General features: G+C 40.0%; 1 long non-coding RNA gene across 1 annotated transcript; it reads left to right on the forward strand.

The window, feature by feature from the left end:
• The first annotated feature begins 225 nt into the window (after window positions 1-225).
• LOC134311460 (uncharacterized) lies at window positions 226-1,224 on the forward strand. Its single transcript, XR_010011433.1, has 3 exons — window positions 226-432; window positions 933-1,082; window positions 1,185-1,224. It is a non-coding gene; the product is annotated as an uncharacterized LOC134311460 (long non-coding RNA).
• Window positions 1,225-19,342: the final 18,118 nt, after the last annotated feature.

Genomic DNA, 19,342 nt, shown 5'->3' on the forward strand with positions numbered 1-19,342 from the left:
GAACACATGGAAAGACAAAGAAAGAAAGATGCTACGCAATGCAGGAAAACCATATATTAACAGAAAGGGCGAAGAAAAACCAGGGAAAAATCCACCGAAAAACGTAAGTGGAATAACCGTATAAGTACCTCATGAAGCTGAACAGCTAGAGGCTGGCGAATTTTTTACTCTACTTATAAAACTACTCTCACGTGGCAACATTAATATAACGTTATACATTGTGTTTACGCACAAACGATCAGCGTTTATCTGGATGTTACTTGTTTCTAACTTGTTGTAATGTATTATGCTCGCAAGGGTAAAGTGTGTGGGAGTGGCTGTAAGCGGCAGTGTGTCAGACTCACTGATACACGCAAGTTACAACTTTTCACGCTGTTTTACTCCAGTACATATGAGAAGCAGCAAGCTTTGATTCTCTCGGGCATGGAACAGGTGAGCCATGTAATTGCAATCTTTAATCAATGCTGACAACTTTGCATACATTGTTACTCCGTTGATGTTGTGCATAGGCTGTAAAGCGATGCTTTAGGAAATGAAAGTGAAAGTAAAGTAAACGTGAACAGTTACATTGTAAAAACTGTCTGGTTGTGTCGCTGTCCTGAAAAGAAGACATGGCATATTGCATTTAAAAGATTCAGGTGATCCTAGTTTAGAATATGTATTTCTTTATAGTAATAGTAAGTATACCCTCAGTCTTGAACACCCCTGCCCTTCAGTCTTCCCTGCTTAAAACAACTCAACTCAGATAAAAGCTTGGTACTGATCTGGTCAGTTGAAGTGTGTTGGCACACAGAAAATAGTGCAGTACATGGGATTTCAGGTCCAGTGATCAGACCCCAAACTGGCCTAAGATTAAAATGACGATTTACATAGTTTAATTTAAGAACAGCAATCATGCCATTAATGTAACATTAGTGCTGCCTGCATTCTAGCACCAAGTGAGGCGAAGACGCTCCAAGGAAAACAGTGAACACAGAAAACATCAGAGTTTTTTCTATTATATTCAGCAAGCAGGGCAGAGACTAAATGTTTGCAAAACAACATTCATGTCAGTGTATCAGCTGACAAACAGTCGCTTACAGGTATGTTAGACTATATAAGCTTTATATTGTTAATTTAATGTTCCTATTAGTAACAATAGGAAATTATATAGATATTATGTTCCTAGTTTATTGTTTGGACAGGTTATTCAGGAAAAGTTGCACAAATGTGAGTTAGGGCAAAATGAAGGACTTGAGTCAGACCAGGCTACTGAGGCTAGGTTTCCTTTAGAAGATGGACGAGGCAAACATAAGAATAGGTAATGCACCTTTCACTTGTTATTGTGAGTGTTATAATAAGTGAGTGTATACATTGTAGTGTGCAAAAAAGCTGGTACAGATGCAAAAGGGGCAGTCGTAGGCTTGGGGTTAAGGAACCTGAAGGTCCCCGGTTCGATTCCTGGTCCCGCCAATTATACGGCTGAAGTGCCCTTGGCACCTAACCCCTACTGCTCCCCGGGTGCTGTGGACAGGCCTGCCCACCGCTCTGGGCACGTGTGCTCACTTCACTAGTGTATGTTTATATGTGTGTTTCACTGCATGGATGGGTTAAATGCTGAGGACAAATTCCTCTGTGTGTAAGCACAGTAGGCAAATAGATCACGAACAATCACTTTAAAATACATAGGCTGGTGGTGGCTCCATAATGGTATGGGGTTTGTTTAGCTGGCACCCTGGTACATCTACAAACATCTCTGACAGGTGAACACTATGTGTGCCTTTTTGATGAGTTACATCCGTTCATGTACTGCATTCATTCATATGGGTCTGGCCTTTTCCTAAAAGGACAATGTGCCGACAAACACATCTAGAACAGCAAATTATGGTTAGAGGAACATTTATCTGAGTTTGGGGTTTTGCCATTCCCACCTAAGGGATACCATGCAACGTGCTGTGGTGCAGAATTGTGGACTGTTCTGCAGAACGTATGGTGTTCATTGCCTACAGACTATTTTCACAAGCTTGTGGAGTCCATGTCCTGTGGGAGACCTCCCAAGTATTAGACTGGTGTACCCGTTTTTTTGCTACTTCACTGTGTATACTGAGTTGCCAGGTTATTATGAACCTTCCTTCTACGCTCTCTGGCCATTTTATCAGTTATTATTTGAGTGGGGTTTAGCTCCACCAATAACAACTCACCTTGCTGATGTACAGTTATAGCATGCTGCCCATTTGTTAATGTGTAGCCATCATCAAGCCCTCCATCAGAAACATAGAAATTTAAAAAGATAATAAATGTTCTGTCTAAATGTTCTGCCATATTTAATTTTTTATTTCTTATTTTTTCTCCAAATGCTAAAGTAAAGTAAAAGTAAGTAAATAGAAATGCTCTAAGATTTTCTGAAAATCGTCATGTCTCCTCTGTAGAAGAACATGTATTTTGGCCAGGAGTGTTCAAACTTATGCATACAACTAAAATTCTAAAATCATCCTGAACCTAATGCATGTGTATCATATTGACCTTTAGGCCACATCGGATACAGTCTACAGTAAAACAAAGCATCAGTGAGCACATATTGTCTTTTCCAAGGCAGCAGAACCACTATTCGAGACTTCGGGGTGATGTTGAAAGGGAATATCTAAGTCCTGATCTGAATTTATTACGTATGTACAAATTGTATAAAGAGAAGAATTCCTTGTCTCCAGCTAAATTCTGGCTGTATCGTGACATTTTCAAGCAGCAGAACCTTACATTTGGCCAACCCAGAAGTGACACATGTTCAAGATGTGATGCTTTTTTTATGAAATTGTCGTCTGTATCATCCGAAGAGGAAAGGAAAAAAGTGTTAACTGAAAGTGAGCTGCACCATCGGAAAGCTGAGAAAGCCTACACCCAACTTCAGGCTAATACAGAGTGGGCTAAAGTAAACAGTAATTGCCATGTAATTTGTATTGATTTACAAGGTGTCATTTACACACCCAATCTGACCCATTCCAACATCTACTACCAGAGGCAGTTGGCAAATTACAACTTGTGTATCCAAGAACTTGGGACAGAAGAACCAGCAACCATGTGTGTGTGGCATGAGGGGATTGCACACAGAGGATCTGTTGAAGTTGCTAGCTGTGTTTATAAGTGGGTTCAGACAAATTTTACTCAACTGCCCATATCCAAGGAGTGCAAGCTTGTCGTATATAGCGACAGGTGTTGTGGCCAAAACAACAACTGGAGGATGCTCAATTTAATGTCAATGCTCATATCACGGCATTACTTTACTCAGATTTAACAGAAGTTCATGGTCTCTGGGCATTCTTTTCTTCCATGTGATCGTGCCTTCTCTGTAATTGAAAGAAGACGCAAAGTGTCTACAATTTATACACCCTCTGATGTTACTGAGATAATCAAACAAGCAAGACCACAAAACCCATTCAAAGTCATTGAGATGAAGTGTGATGATTTTAGGCTGCTACCAGACTCTGTCCTTAAACAAACCACTGGACTACAGATCTGATAATGTAACTATGTGTTTCTATGTGTGTATACTTCTGCCTTTAGAACATGTTTCATGCACAACATTAGCATTATTACACATAGTAATAATTTTTTTTATATATTATATACAGTATGTGGTAATATAATGTTATAATACTATATAATATACCATTGTATATTATATTAACTTAATATCATGCACTACCACATAGTATATTAGCATACCCCTGTATACATGCCCACTATATTATATTTATTTATATTATATTTGTACTATTATATCACACTACAATAGTTTATATATTAGTATACAGTGTATCACAAAAGTGAGTACACCCCTCACATTTCTGCAAATATTTCATTATATCTTTTCATGGGACAACACTATAGACATGAAACTTGGATATAACTTAGAGTAGTCAGTGTACAGCTTGTATAGCAGTGTAGATTTACTGTCTTCTGAAAATAACTCAACACACAGCCATTAATGTCTAAATAGCTGGCAACATAAGTGAGTACACCCCACAGTGAACATGTCCAAATTGTGCCCAAATGTGTCGTTGTCCCTCCCTGGTGTCAAGGTCCCAGGTGTAAATGGGGAGCAGGGCTGTTAAATTTGGTGTTTTGGGTACAATTCTCTCATACTGGCCACTGGATATTCAACATGGCACCTCATGGCAAAGAACTCTCTGAGGATGTGATAAATAGAATTGTTGCTCTCCACAAAGATGGCCTGGGCTATAAGAAGATTGCTAACACCCTGAAACTGAGCTACAGCATGGTGGCCAAGGTCATACAGCGGTTTTCCAGGACAGGTTCCACTCGGAACAGGCTTCGCCAGGGTCGACCAAAGAAGTTGAGTCCACGTGTTCGGCGTCATATCCAGAGGTTGGCTTTAAAAAATAGACACATGAGTGCTGCCAGCATTGCTGCAGAGGTTGAAGACGTGGGAGGTCAGCCTGTCAGTGCTCAGACCATACGCCGCACACTGCATCAACTCGGTCTGCATGGTCGTCATCCCAGAAGGAAGCTGACGCACAAGAAAGCCCGCAAACAGTTTGCTGAAGACAAGCAGTCCAAGAACATGGATTACTGGAATGCCCTGTGGTCTGACGAGACCAAGATAAACTTGTTTGGCTCAGATGGTGTCCAGCATGTGTGGCTGCACCCTGGTGAGAAGTACCAAGACAACTGTATCTTGCCTACAGTCAAGCATGGTGGTGGTAGCATCATGGTCTTGTGCTGCATGAGTGTTGCTGGCACTGGGGAGCTGCAGTTCATTGAGGGAAACATGAATTCCAACATGTACTGTGACATTCTGAAACAGAGCATGATCCCCTCCCTTCGAAAACTGGGCCTCATGGCAGTTTTCCAACAGGATAACGACCCCAAACACAACCTCCAAGATGACAACTGCCTTGCTGAGGAAGCTGAAGGTAAAGGTGATGGACTAAACCCAATTGAGCACCTGTGGCGCATCCTCAAGTGGAAGGTGGAGGAGTTCAAGGTGTCTAACATCCACCAGCTCCGTGATGTCATCATGGAGGAGTGGAAGAGGATTCCAGTAGCAACCTGTGCAGCTCTGGTGAATTCCATGCCCAGGAGGGTTAAGGCAGTGCTGGATAATAATGGTGGTCACACAAAATATTGACACTTTGGGCACAATTTGGACATGTTCACTGTGGGGTGTATTCACTTATGTTGCCAGCTATTTAGACATTAATGGCTGTGTGTTGAGTTATTTTCAGAAGACAGTAAATCTACACTGCTATACAAGTTGTACACTGACTACTCTAAGTTATATCCAAGTTTTATTTCTATAGTGTTGTCCCATGAAATGATATAATAAAATATTTGCAGAAATGTGAGGGGTGTACTCACTTTTGTGATACACTGTATATTAGTTTATACTATTACTGTAACTATAACTATGCCTATTACATTATGCAGCACCTTACAATCTTTGCATGTACATACTACTGTCCACCACTTATTTGCATATTTGCACTGCTATTTACTTTTCTGCATACTTGCACTATTTTAATGATTATCAGTCAAGTTTTTTGCTATGTGGATTTGCTACTGGATGCCTTGAGTTTCCCTCTGGGATTTATAAAGTGTCTATCTGTCTGTCTGTCTGTCTGTCTGTCTGTCTGTCTGTCTGTCTAACTATCTATTTAGTCTACTTACTGTATATTCATTTGCAATATGCATTTCAGCTGATGATCCCTGGAATGTGCATACCAGACAGAGCCATAGTCAGTATGAAGGGTGGAAGACATGGACTAAATCAAAACGAGGAGCTAGGCCTCAAGCACCAGTTTTCAGCAGACACTATCCAAGGGCATATGAGAGTTCATTGCCAATCAAGAATGAGAAGCACCAGGACCTCATGACAATGCTGGACTACTTACCAACTTCTGCTCGATCTTTTTATGAATCTCTGGAATGTGAATAATAATCAGATTGATCTAAATTTTACTTAATATTACATTGTTTAATATTAGTTATGTTTCATGGGGGTTTTAGTGGGGGTGTTTTATGTATTGTTTATGTAATGTAAAAATCCTAAATTAAATATAGATTATATAGAGTTCTATTAAAAAGTTAATCATGTACAGAAATCACACTTAAAACTGACTGTATATGCATTATATGTCATATATAAAAGATTAATGGTTAATTAAATGCAAAGAATAAAGGTTAGAACTAATATATTTGTTAATGTCACATATACTGTTTTTCCATGAATTGATTTTGGCAGTGGAGATAAACTGTTCTTCCACATTCTATAAAATAAAACCAATGATATAAAGCATTATTATAAGTGTTATTTCTAATCACCTTCATGAATGAATAAATGCAAGTCTGCATAAAGCACATTTTAGTTTTTTAATGTAAAAAAAGTTGTCCACAGGAAAAAAAAAGAAAAACAAAAGATTTCTCCCAAACAGGACAAATGGTTGATATATGGTTTTTCGTTGGAAGGGCTCAAATGTAATGAACAAAAATGGAAATTTTAGGACACCCTATGCCCTAATAGCTGGTATTTCCCCCTTTGGTGGAATAAACTCAGTTAGACGTTACCTATAACCATTTACCAGTCTCTGACATCGACTGGGAGAAAGTTTTCCCACTTGAGGTTTGAGGGGTTTCTTACATGCACAGCCCGTTTCAAATCACCCTACAGCATCTCAATAGGATTAAGATCCAAGCTTTGACTTGGCCATTTCAGACCTCTCCATTTCTTTCTTTGAGCCATTCCTTGGTGGATTTACTGGAATGTTTTGGGTCGTTGTCATGCTGCATGGTACACCTCCGCTTCAGCTTCAGTTTTTGGACAGATGGTCTTACATTTTCCTCAAGCACGCTTTGATACAGTGAAGAATTCATCATGGATTCTATAATGGAGAGCTTGCCCGGCCCTGCTGCTGCAAAGCAGCCCCAAACCATGACATTTCCACCTCCATGCTTCACAGTTGGTTTGAGGTTCTTGTGCTCAAATGCTGTGTTTGGTTTGCGGCAAACATGTCTTCTGTTATTGTGCCCAAATAATTCAACTTTGGATTCATCTGTCCAAAGCACATTGTTCCAGAAATCCTGGTCTTTGTCTAGGTGTTCTCTGGCAAACTTTAGTCTTGCCCTTATTATTATTATTTTTTGACAGTAATGGTTTCCTCCTTGCTCACCTCCCATGAAAATCAAACTTGTGCAGTCTCTTTCTGATGGTAGATGCATGTACCTTGCTATCAACTGTGGCAAGAGCTACCTGTAGGTCCCGTGATGACATTGTAGGATTATTGGAGACTTCTTTACGCATCCTGCGGTCTTCTCTTGGGCTGAACTTGCTAGGACGGCCTGACCTGACCATGTTGGCAGTTGTTTTAAATGTTCTCCACTTGTAAATGATTTTCTGGACAGTGGAATGGCTGATTTCTAATTGTTTTGAGACTCATATGCATCCACAACTTTCTTTCTGAGGGCCTCAGAGAGCCCTTTAGATCTCGCCACGGTGATAACACTCACTTCAACAATCAAGAGCAAACCAAACTAATGTCTGAGGTTTAAATAAAACTCCAATGTCCTTCAATGATGGTCTAATCATTGCAGCTGATGTGGTGCACTGGATTCTAATTTTAGACATTTTAAGTAGGAATAAATGTGGGGGTGTCCAAACTTTTTCCTCACAATCAATTTCCATTTTTGTTTTGTTTTAAACAAGTGTTTAAAAGTAATTGTTAACATTTTTGTTGTTTAGTTATGTAAGCTCCATCTCTCAGTACTGTTCAAATAAAGCTTAAATGTTCATATGTTCAAATATGTTCATAAAGACAAAGGTTTTCATGGGGTGTCCTAACTTTTTCACATGACTGTATAACTGTGTAGCCTTTCAGTGAAAAAAGGGCCTGGACAATAATATCTCTTAATTATATTTCAAATTTAAATGATTGCGGAGGACATTACTTAGCATTAGGGTAGTTTATGCTCTCGATAAACAAAAATTACAAAAAGCATTACAGTGTTGGTGTTAATACAGGGGTCATCAAACTACGGCCCGCGGGCCGTATACGGCCCGATGCTTTCAGAGGAATAACAGAGGAAACAAAATTGGCCACCTGGAGTCTCCGTAGATTATACACCAAGCATGGTGGGTTCGGCGAGAGGAGTGATTGTGCGTATCAATAGAGAGATGAGTGACCGCAGCCACTGCACTGCGTTGCATAGCAGTTACATGGAATTTCATTATGAAAATCTTTGTGTCCTGTGTTGATTTCATTAAAACTAATGCTCTTAACTACAGGCAGATTCAGAAATTATTGTCCTGTTTGGACGCGAAAAATTGTGCTTGGTATACGACCTTTGTTTGGAATACGACTCACGTGTATTCCAATTATCAACGTACAATATGTCAATAACACTAGGATTTTTTTCATGGGAACGGATTAATAATTTTCCCTTTATTTCTAATGGGAAAAAATGGTTTGGTATACGTCCTGTTTGGTATAAGTCCAAGGATCTGGAACGGATTAAGGACGTATACCGAGGTACCACTGTACCTGTGAGCAGACTTTATCGAAGTTTAAACACCTTCTCCAACAATCTCCAATCAGATTCAGACTCACTCATCAACACTTATTACCTATTATGACTGGCAGTAACAAATATGGAACCTAATGCTGACTGTCTCGTCAGGCAAAAGCAGACCATACCTGTCAAGTCTCCCGTTTTGGCCGGGAAACTACCGTATTTTACCCCTCTTTCCCGCCGTCCTCCCGTATTAGTATTTTCCCGTAAATTTCCCGTATTATATTATAATTTTAAAAAACATTCCTGTGCCTCTCCAAACTGAAATGTCACTAACCTCACGAGAACTGCCACCCAGGCTGCTGCAAGTGGCAGTTCTCACGAGGTTAGTGCGGACAGCGGGAACAAACCTGGAACAGGGAGAGATAGATGGATGCAAGGAGAGAGAGGGCATTCCTGCCAATGTAAATGTACATGTAAATATCTAGAAAAATGGGACATCGAATTTACCTTCCTAAAGAGGAGAAGAAAATAAAATGTGTTTCACTTTAAGACAAGCAATGTGTATATATGCTGAAAATATGTAAAATAAATAAATGTGCTTCAATTCCCTTTTGTGTTTTCATTTAGGCTGTATTATAAGAATTACATATGTAGGAATGTCCACAGCATTTCAGTGTCAACAAAGGTAGGCCTATCAGATTCTGATCATCTAATTGCAGTTTGTAAGTATTTCACAGGTGGTTATTTTAGATTTCTTGTAAACCTGTCTTAAAATGTAAGGGATACTGAACCTCGGTTGGGCTGGTGGGACGGCTCGAAGCGCGCAGCGGAAAATTTCCCTTATTTTTAAATCCAAAACTTGACAGGTATGGCAGACTCACAGTTCACACTGATTTTTGGGGGAACACTGTATGAGTTGGGATAATGGAAATGATTGAAATAAATAAAATGTCTGCATTATCATTATAAAGTAAAATTATACTACAGTTATACACAGCAGACAATACATCCAATATACATAGTAAATAGCCTTTTTTTGGGGTGTGTTTACTATTTCATCTACGGTCCGGCCCCCCGAAACACTGAAGAACAGTAATCCGGCCCTTTAGTTAAAAAGTTTGAGGACCCCTGTGTTAATATATAAAGTGTTTTTGTCATGTGACTCCAGATTGCTTGAACACAACAATGCTGAAATGTGTCTGTATAAGCATGAAGTTTCATTTTATTCAACAGAGCAATATCACCCCCTGGTGTCAATTTAAGGGAGAACACAAAAACAGAAATTTCAAAGCACATATCGAATCAACCATTCTAAATTTGGCCAAAACATGTCACAGGCTTTGATTTTTTCTCCTTCTGCAACCCCTCATTTCTCACCTCCTAGTTTCTACACTCACTGTCCATTTTATAAGCTCCACTTACCATATAAAAGCACTTTGTAGTTGTACAATTACTGACTGTAGTCAATCTGTTTCTCTGCATGCTTTGTTAGCCCCCTTTCATGCTGTTCTTCAATGGTCAGGACCCCCACAGGACCACCACAGACCAGGTAGTATTTGGGTGGTCGATGATTCTTAGCACTGCAGTGACACTGACAAGATGGTGATGTGTTAGTGTGTGTTCTGCTGGTGTGAGTGGATCAGACACAGCAGCGCTGATGGAGTTTTTAAACACCTCACTGTCACTGCTGGACTGAGAATAGCCCACAACCCAAAAATATATCCAGCCAACAGCGCCCTGTGGGCAGCGTCCTGTGACCACTGATGAAGGTCTAGAAGATGACCAACTCAAACAGCAGCAATAGATGAGCGATCGTCCCTGACTTTACATCTACAAGGTAGACCAACTAGGTAGGAGTGTCTAATAGAGTGGACAGTGAGTGGACACGGTATTTAAAAACTACAGCAGCGCTGCTGTGTCTGATCCACTCATACCAGCACAACACACACTAACACACCACCACCATGACATTGTTGCTGCAGTGCTGAGAATGATCCACCACCTAACTAATACCTGCTCTGTAGTGGTCCTGTGGGGGTCCTGACCATTGAAGAACAGGATGAAAGCAGGCTAGAAAGGTATGTAGAGAAACAGATGGACTACAGTCAGTAATTGTAGAACTACAAAGTGCTTCTATGTGGTAAGTGGAGCTTATAAAATGCACAGTGAGTGTAGAAACAGGGAGGTGGTTTTAATGTTATGGCTGATCGGTGTACATGCACTCCATTTGCAATCTTCTTGTGCAATCTCTTGAAGAAAAGCACTCTAAACCATGTTTTGTCTTCATAAAACTGATCCCTTTTACCAAAACAACACACACGCAGCTAGCATTTGCAAATCTCTTACAGAGCCTAAAATAAACACTGATGTGATAAATATAAAACACCACCATCAAAAGTATTTATGTATGTTTTGGCTTCATGAGGTCATGTTACATATTTAAATGCATGTAAGTGTGTAAAAATCCGTTTATTTTCTCTCGTTTTAGTGATGTGTCGGGATTTTTGTCTCAAAATAACATCAACAGTACTTCATGTATATGCAACACTGCCACATCACCCCACTGCTGCGTTCTCTTCACTGGCTTCCTGTAGCTGCACGCATTCAGTTTAAAACACTGATGCTCGCCTACAAAGCCAAAAATGGACCAGCCCCAAACTACCTACATGGTCTAATAAAACCTCGCTCTGTACCACGCAACCTCCGTCTCACTCGACTTGTCTCACTCGACTTGATCCTCCACCGAGGACTCGAGGAAGACAAGCATCAAGGCTCTTCTCTGTACTTGCACCCAAGTGGTGGAACAAAACTTCCTCTGTCCGAACATCTGAGTCTCTTGCTGTCTTTAAAAACGATTAAAAACCCACCACTTTACTAAACACTTAAGCTGACTTGTACTTACCCAGGAAAACATGTACTGTGAAGTTTCACAGTGAAACTGTTAAGTTTACAGTTGAACCATAATAGTTCATAGTTCTACTATCACTTTTACAGTTCAACCATGAGTACAACTGTAAACTCTCATGTTACTATGAAGTTCGTGGTCACCTCTTCCAGTGTTTAATAATATTGACTGTGAAGTTTACAGTTCAGCTGTAAACCTGATATTGTTGAACTGTGAAATTCAGTTTTGACAGTTTTAGTCAACCTACAGTTTACAGTTCAGCTAAGAATAGTTCATAGTCACCTCTTTTAATGTTTAATGTTTACAGTAGTTTACAGTTTAACTATGATCATATAGGTAAATGACAAGATACAAATATGAAATGCAAGAGAATATTAATGTATATAACATTTATGTATTATTTGGTATGTGAATCAGGGGTGTAAGTGTATGTGTGTGGGGGTAAGTAAGTTAATTACATGACATGAAAAACATCAAAAAGACTACATTATTTACATTTAAAAAATTACAAAAATACAAAATATATACAAATGTTCAGTATATTAATAATATTTCAATAAAAAATGAATACAGCACAGATTTACATATTTATAATATTACAAAAATACAAAGACCCTCAAAGACGCCATGTCAATCTCTATTTACGGACACTTTACTGATCTTTTAGGCATGCACCTAAAATTATTTTCACTTGACTTCAGACCGTTATTTCAACCAAGCGTCTCTGCCTCCACACAGAGCTTCGCATCAGGTGAACCACGCCAAATACAAATTTAGTGTCAGTTTTTAGTCATTTAATTCTCAGAAATGAGTCTGTCAAAGTATGTGCTGTGTATTTGCTTAAAGATAAAGTTCCTGCCACATGTGTTATTGAGTCAGAGCTCAATAAAGGACACAAGAATTTGATGGAAGAATGGGTCAACGGCTAAACGGTACTTACTAATACTCACTAATACTAATTCATTTCTTGCAAAAAAATAAAAATGGTTCTAACAGGGTTTTAGCAGATTTGTGTTCTTGGACTGTTGTCTACTTTAACTAGAGTAAGGTAATGTTCACTATGGAAGCACTTCTGTACGTCGCTCTAGATAAGAGCATCTGCTAAATGCCGAAAATGTAAATGAAAATGTAAACAGACATGTTACCTAGTGTACATATTGTACATGTAGCAACACGGTAAATTTCACCTCCGTAGGTGCAGTGAGAAACACAGTGAACAGAAAATCAGTGAACAGATACAAAAAGGTAACAAAGGAAATATTTATTAGTTACTGTAATCCAACATGCTCAGCTGAACTAAAATAAAAGCAAAATGCAATAAAAACAGAGCAACTGCCACCTATTGCTAGCCGTCTTTCTGCTCTGTAAAAAGTATACACACATTATAGGATACACATTTTACTGTTTAACTACGAAAATGTAAGACAAAACATTACATTATCGGGTACATTTCTGTAAGCATTGTCGATATCCATAGAAACCATTCAATCATTGACTGTTTTACCACCGCTTCATCCTATTCAGGGTTGTGGTGGGTCCAACTCACTGGGTGAAAGGCAGGAAACACCCTGGTCAGCTCACCAGTCCTTCACAGGGCAAACACACTCACACACATTCACACACACACATACTTAAACCTAGGGCAATTCTGTATCTCCAATTAACCTGACTGCATGCATGTCTTTGAACTGTGGGAGGGAACACACGGAGACACAAGGAGAACATGCAAACTCCACACAGAAAGGACCCAGACCACTCCACCTAAGAATCAAATCCAGGACCATGTTGCTGTGAGGTGACAGTGCTACCCACTGAGCCGCCATGCTGCCCCTGTACAGTTACAGTATACTGTAATTTCTCTAAGGATTACAGTAATTACAGTATTTTCCTTCCTCTTTCCCCTCCTTGCTCTTAATGGCCTATGTTTCCTGCTAGGCCTCCTCTTTCTCTTATTATTTTTTTTCCTTTGTGTTCTTAGTGCTTCATGTTCTTGCCTAACACCTGTTGTGTTGCTAGTCTCTTTTTTTGCAAGTGATGCTATGTCTCTTTTATACTCTGACAAATAATCAGTGTCCTTCCAATTTGCAAAGGTGCAACTTGACTGAGACTAATTGGTAATCAGGGTGTTGCATTTTTAAGACCAGTGTTTGTAGGTGACCCAAGTGTGCTAAATGATGTGCTAAATTTGTGTTCAGAAATTCAGTTCCATCTGTGTGTATAAATAGGGGAAAACCCTAATATGCTAGAACATTTCTCTATCTTCTACATACACACAGCCAATGTTGTCTTTGTGACCCCAGAAATATAGTAACAGGTAATACTTCTAGATATCTCAGGTTTCTGAGGACCTCTGTTTGAATCTCACTTCTTGTTACTGTCTGTGTAAAATGTATGTCTCTTCTGTCAATTTGAGGTTTCCCAGCTACACCAGTTTCCTCCCACCTCCCAAACCTTAAAAAATGTACAACCCCAAATCAGAAAAAGTTTCTTACATTTACTTTGACTTTTATTTGATTGCAGACAGGATGAACCTGAGACATTTCATGTTTTATCTGCTCAACTTCATTTCATTTATTACTAAACATCCATTCCTGCTTTTCAGGTCTGCAACACATTCCAAAAAAGTTGGGACAGTAAAGCATTTACCACTTTGTAATGTCGCTATTCCTTTTCACCACACTTAAAAGACGTTTTGGCACCGAGGATACCAAGTGATTTAGTGTTTCAGCTTTTATTTTGTCCCATTCTTCCTGCAAACACGTCTTAAGATGTGCAACAGTACGGGGACGTCGTTGTTGCATTTTTTGTTTCAAAATTCTCCACACATTCTCTATTGGGGACAGGTCAGGACTGCAGACAGGCCAGTCCAGTACCCGTACCCTCTTCTTCCTCAGCCATGCCTTTGTAATGTGTGCAGCATGTGGTTTTGCATTGTCTTGTTAGAAAATGCATGGACATCCCTAGAAAATATGACGTCTTAAAGGCAGCATATGTTGCTCTAAGATCTCAATGTACTTTTCTGCATTAATTTCTGTTCTTGCTCTCGTGGAAGGCGGTTGCATTTTCCCTCCTCCCTTATCTCTCCTGCTTGGCTTCTCCTGTATCGTACTGTCTCGTCTACTCTACTCTACAGAGATTTTCTCAGCATAGCTCCTCAAAGAACAAATTATGAAATTGGTTAAATGGTCTCTGAATGCTATTGACACCATCTTCTCATCGAGAAGTTCGGGTTCAGGGGAACCCACATGCCCCGATGGAACGCAGATGGCAGGATACGCGACGGACTCGTGGGGGAAGTGGAGAGTCGTGTGCCTGGCACCTCTTTCGTTGGAGGACGTAGAGGATGTTTACCTATTCGGAACTTTAATTGTGGGGTTTCTGCTGATTGGTTTAGGCTTAGCCCTGCTGTATCGGGAAATTAAAAAGTTGGGTCAGTTGTCAATGGTCCCAAGGAACTGCCCAATTTGATTGATATGGTGGGTAGAGCTGTTGGAACTCAGACTGTGGTTATTAATCGCAACATGGATTCCATTTTGGAGAAACTAACGGCTTTGCGAAATGAGACGGATCAGAGACGCATTAATTCCGTGAGTTCTTGTTAAATTTGTATTAGGGCTCAGACTAAACAACATGTCATTTCTGCTCTTGGCTCCCACTGTTATCATCAACGACCTTGGTGATAAAAAAATTCCTCCAGAGGATCTGCTGCGAAGTACCCTACCCTCCCTCCACTGGCTGGTTCATTCGGGGCAGTAAGAGCTGTCAACAACCATGTCATCGTGAACTTTGTACAGACTTTTTCTTGCTGCACGAATGACTGTCAGAACTTTACCAACCCAAAAACAACGTCTCCACTCTCTTAGCTTGATACGGCAGGACGGGTCTGCAGTGTGCGCCTGCATATGGCTGCAAATCGCTGGGGCTGCTTGTCGTAGCTGGTACCTTCCCTATCCCCTCACCCCCAAACCCGTGGCTCGTTGTGTGACTATGTTATGTTCTTATGTTTACATGTGCTTGTGTGCTGTTAGGGGCTTTTTTTCATATTACCACAGTGTGCTCCTCAGGGAGCACAATCTGGTTGCTAGTTTTTTTTTTATCTCCTACTCTCCCAATGTATTACCATTTCTAACGATGCAAATTTCCCCATTGTGGGATTAATAAAGGATATCTTATCTTATCTTATCTTAATGCTGCATCACAGAAGTGTAATGACCTTTGCCAAGGGCACCGACACAGCCCCATACCATGACAGACCCTGGCTATTGGACTTGTTGCTGACAACAGCCTTTTCGTCTTTGTTCCAGAGCACACAACATCCATTTTTTCCAAGAAAAGACTGGAATGCTGATTCATCTGTCCACAACACACGTTTCCATTGTGTGATGGTCCATCCTAGATGCCGCTGAGCCCAGAGAAGTCGATGCCGCGTCTGGACATGGTTAACATAAGGCTTCTTTTTAGCACAGTTAAGTTTTAAGTGGCATTTGTGCATGTAACTCTGTATTGTAGTGCTTGACAAAGGTTTGCCAAAGTAATCCCTCACCCATGTGGTTATATCAGCTATTGTTGAGTGGCGGTTCTTGATGCAGTGCCGTCTGAGGGATCGAAGATCACAGACGTTCAGCTTAAGCATGCGCCCTTGGCCTTTATGCACTGAAATTCCTCCCGATTCCTTGAACAGTTTAATGATATTATGCACTGTAGCGGAAGAAATATGCAAATCTTTTCCAATCTTTCTTTGAGGTACATTGTTTTTAAACATTTTAACATTTTCTCATGCATTTGTTGACAAACTGGAGATCCTCTGATCATCTTTGCTCATCAAAGACTCAGCCTTTCCTGGATGCTGCTTTTGTACCAAACCATGATTACAATCACCTCTTGACAACTCTGCCACTTTAAAAATCTGTACATCAGCATCGTTTGCCATCGGTTTGTCATCCACTAAGCATTGCTTTCTATCCTGCTCTGCAGTAATAATAAATGAAATCGAACTGACATATTATTTAAAAAGACAACAAGGTACAGTTGTGTAAAAAGTGATTTTCCCTTTATTTATTGTGTTATTACAAATTGATCATCGTCACACACACTTCAAATAAAAACACATTTTGTACAGCAGTTATTTGTAATAAACCTCACACTGCTACGTGTTCAGGCATAAAAACTGTTTGCTATCAATCTTGTCAAAACTAATCTATTAGGTTTACGTCAGGAAAAACTTGTTTAGATTGGACTTTTGTGTTTTGAATCAATGTCATGCTAAAAAAAAAACAATGATTCATCAACTGTAGCTTAGATCATTACATCTTTTGTAACTTCCTGAGTTATTGCTAAAACCTTGAGGTAATGCCAGCAGGCCAGCAAGTTCTGGATACATTTATCACTGCCCTAAGTTTTCAGGATAATTGCTGTTGCTATAGTTCAGTGGAGTCATAAATCTTTAATAATGACTGAAAAATATGCAGGAACAGAGCCAACCAAAAAATAAACCAATTACTTTTTTTTTATACCACTGTAATATACGAACTGCTAGATGTGGGAAATAAGTACATTATCTGTTTTAAGTATTGTAAACTTTATTCTAATTTCAAATAATTTACATAGATACATTAAAAAAAGTTAATTAATTAAGATTGAAGTCCAGAGCAAGAGAGCCACAGCCAAATTGCTATAAACAGGTATCTGTATTTCTGTTTAATCAAAAGCCACTGCAGGATTTTTAAACTACACTGTATTACAGTTTAGAATCCTACAGCCGCCTCCATGCACATACAGTAGGATTGCATAAAACAGGTTTGTTTTAGCATGATGTAGGATTCTAAACTGTAATACAGTATAGTTTAAAAATCCTGCAGTGGCTTTTGATTAAACAGAAATACAGATACCTGTTTATAGCAATTTGGATGTGGCTCTCTTGCTCTGGACGGTGGCTAAGTGGGTAGAACTGTCGCCTCACAGGAAGAAGGTCCTGGGTTTGATCCCCAGGTGGGGCCCGGGTCCTTTCTGTGTGGAGTTTGCTTGTTCTCCCCGTGTCCATGTGGGTTTCCTCCCACAGTCCAAAGACATGCAAGTGAGGTGAATTGGAGACACTAAATTGTCCAGGACTGTGTTTGACATTAACCTTGTAAACTGATGAACCTTGTGTAATGAGTAACTACTATTTCCTGTTATGAATGTAACCAAAAGTATAAAACGTGTCTCATTGTAGATCATTCTCAGCACTGCAGTGACACTGGCATGGTGGTGGTGTGTTAGAGTGTGTTGTGCTGGTATGAGTGGATCAGACACAGCAGCACTGCTGGAGTTTTTAAATACTGTGTCCACTCACTGTCCACTCTGTTAGGCACTCCTACCTAGTTGGTCCACCTTGTAGATGTAAAGTCAGGGACGATCGCTCATCTATTGCTGCTGTGTTTGAGTTGGTCATCTTCTAGACCTTTATTAGTGGTCACAGGACGCTGCCCATGGGGCGCTGTTGGCTGGATATATTTTTGGTTGGTGGACTATTCTCAGTCCAGCAGTGACAGTGAGGTGTGTGAAAACTCCATCAGCATTGCTGTGTCTTATCCACTCATACTAACACAACACACACTAACACTCCACCACCATATCAGTGTCACTGCAGTGCTGAGAATGATCCACCACCCAAATAATATCTACTCTGTAGTGGTCCTGGGAGAGTCCTGACCATTGAAGAACAGCATGAAAGGGGGCTAACAAATCATGCAGAGAAACAGACTACTGGTCAGGGTCACAATGGGGTCCCTGGAATTATTTGGTACAATGCAATAATGCAGCCTCGTCCAACCCCTACCCCCTACCCCTCAGACATAGCCAATCATGTCTGCAAATAGATGCCCGATCTGCCAATAGCACCTCTGGGGATTCGAACCATGTGCCACCCAAGAGCCCTTCTACATAACTTTTCTTGGAATTTTTTCTGTCAATCAACTGCTCTATCCTGGTCAAGCTCAAGTCAGGTATGGTTCCATCGAGAAAAACTGGGCGCAAACAGTGATACATTGGAGAGGGCGCCAATTCATCGTAAATCATCAGTTAGACCAGTGTTTCTCAACCTTTTTTCAGTCACGGCACCCCATTAAAAGTATTCAAAATCTCGAGTCACCCCAGTCTAAAATGTATTAAAAAACTTACACTCTGCATCCCTCGGACTGCTAACACACAAAAACACTACAGGGAAGAGACGTACTGTGGTTGTATTGCATTAAGTTTTACAAAAATCCTCTCTTGTGCAGAGATGTGCCTGTGTTTGTTTCTGCTTTAAAACATACGTGTCATGAACCAATCAGATTTAACATCATTAAAGAAGTTTATAGTTTATTAAAGCAATAAGCCACGAGAGGCCGTGCGTTACTGTGATTTTAGCACGGGGATGACGTTTTTTAAAACTTCTTTCCCCGTGCTAAAATCATAACAGTAATGCACGGTCTCGAGTGGCTTATTGCTTTTATAAAACGGCGGTCAACATAAAATACAATAAATACAACAATGTTTAATTCATAAATGTATTTATTGTGTATAAACTTACAATAAAGCATTCTTCCGCGACGCCAGGTAGTTTGATTAACAGTGTTGCTAGGCAACATGAGGGCGAAAATAACATTAACTTTTTCTTTTCAGTGGCGTATTAATATGGAATGATGTGAGGTGGTCCTAGGTGTGCGTTTATCGGGGATTTTACAACGGCTTCGAACGCGGCTCAGCCAATCAGATTTTAGGACCGGAACTATCCGTTTTATAATTCTCAATTATTTGTCATTTTACGACTAGCACTGCTCATTGTCTGCATGATTTCTCTGTAGCTCGGTTATGGCTCTCAAACTCAAACTCAAAAGAAGTTTTACTGGCATGACAAATAAGGACATTCGTATTGCCAAAGCAAGTTACAGAGAAATAATAAAAATAACAATA

The sequence above is a fragment of the Trichomycterus rosablanca genome, chromosome 4, assembly GCF_030014385.1.
Source record: "Trichomycterus rosablanca isolate fTriRos1 chromosome 4, fTriRos1.hap1, whole genome shotgun sequence".
Lineage (NCBI taxonomy): Eukaryota > Metazoa > Chordata > Actinopteri > Siluriformes > Trichomycteridae > Trichomycterus > Trichomycterus rosablanca.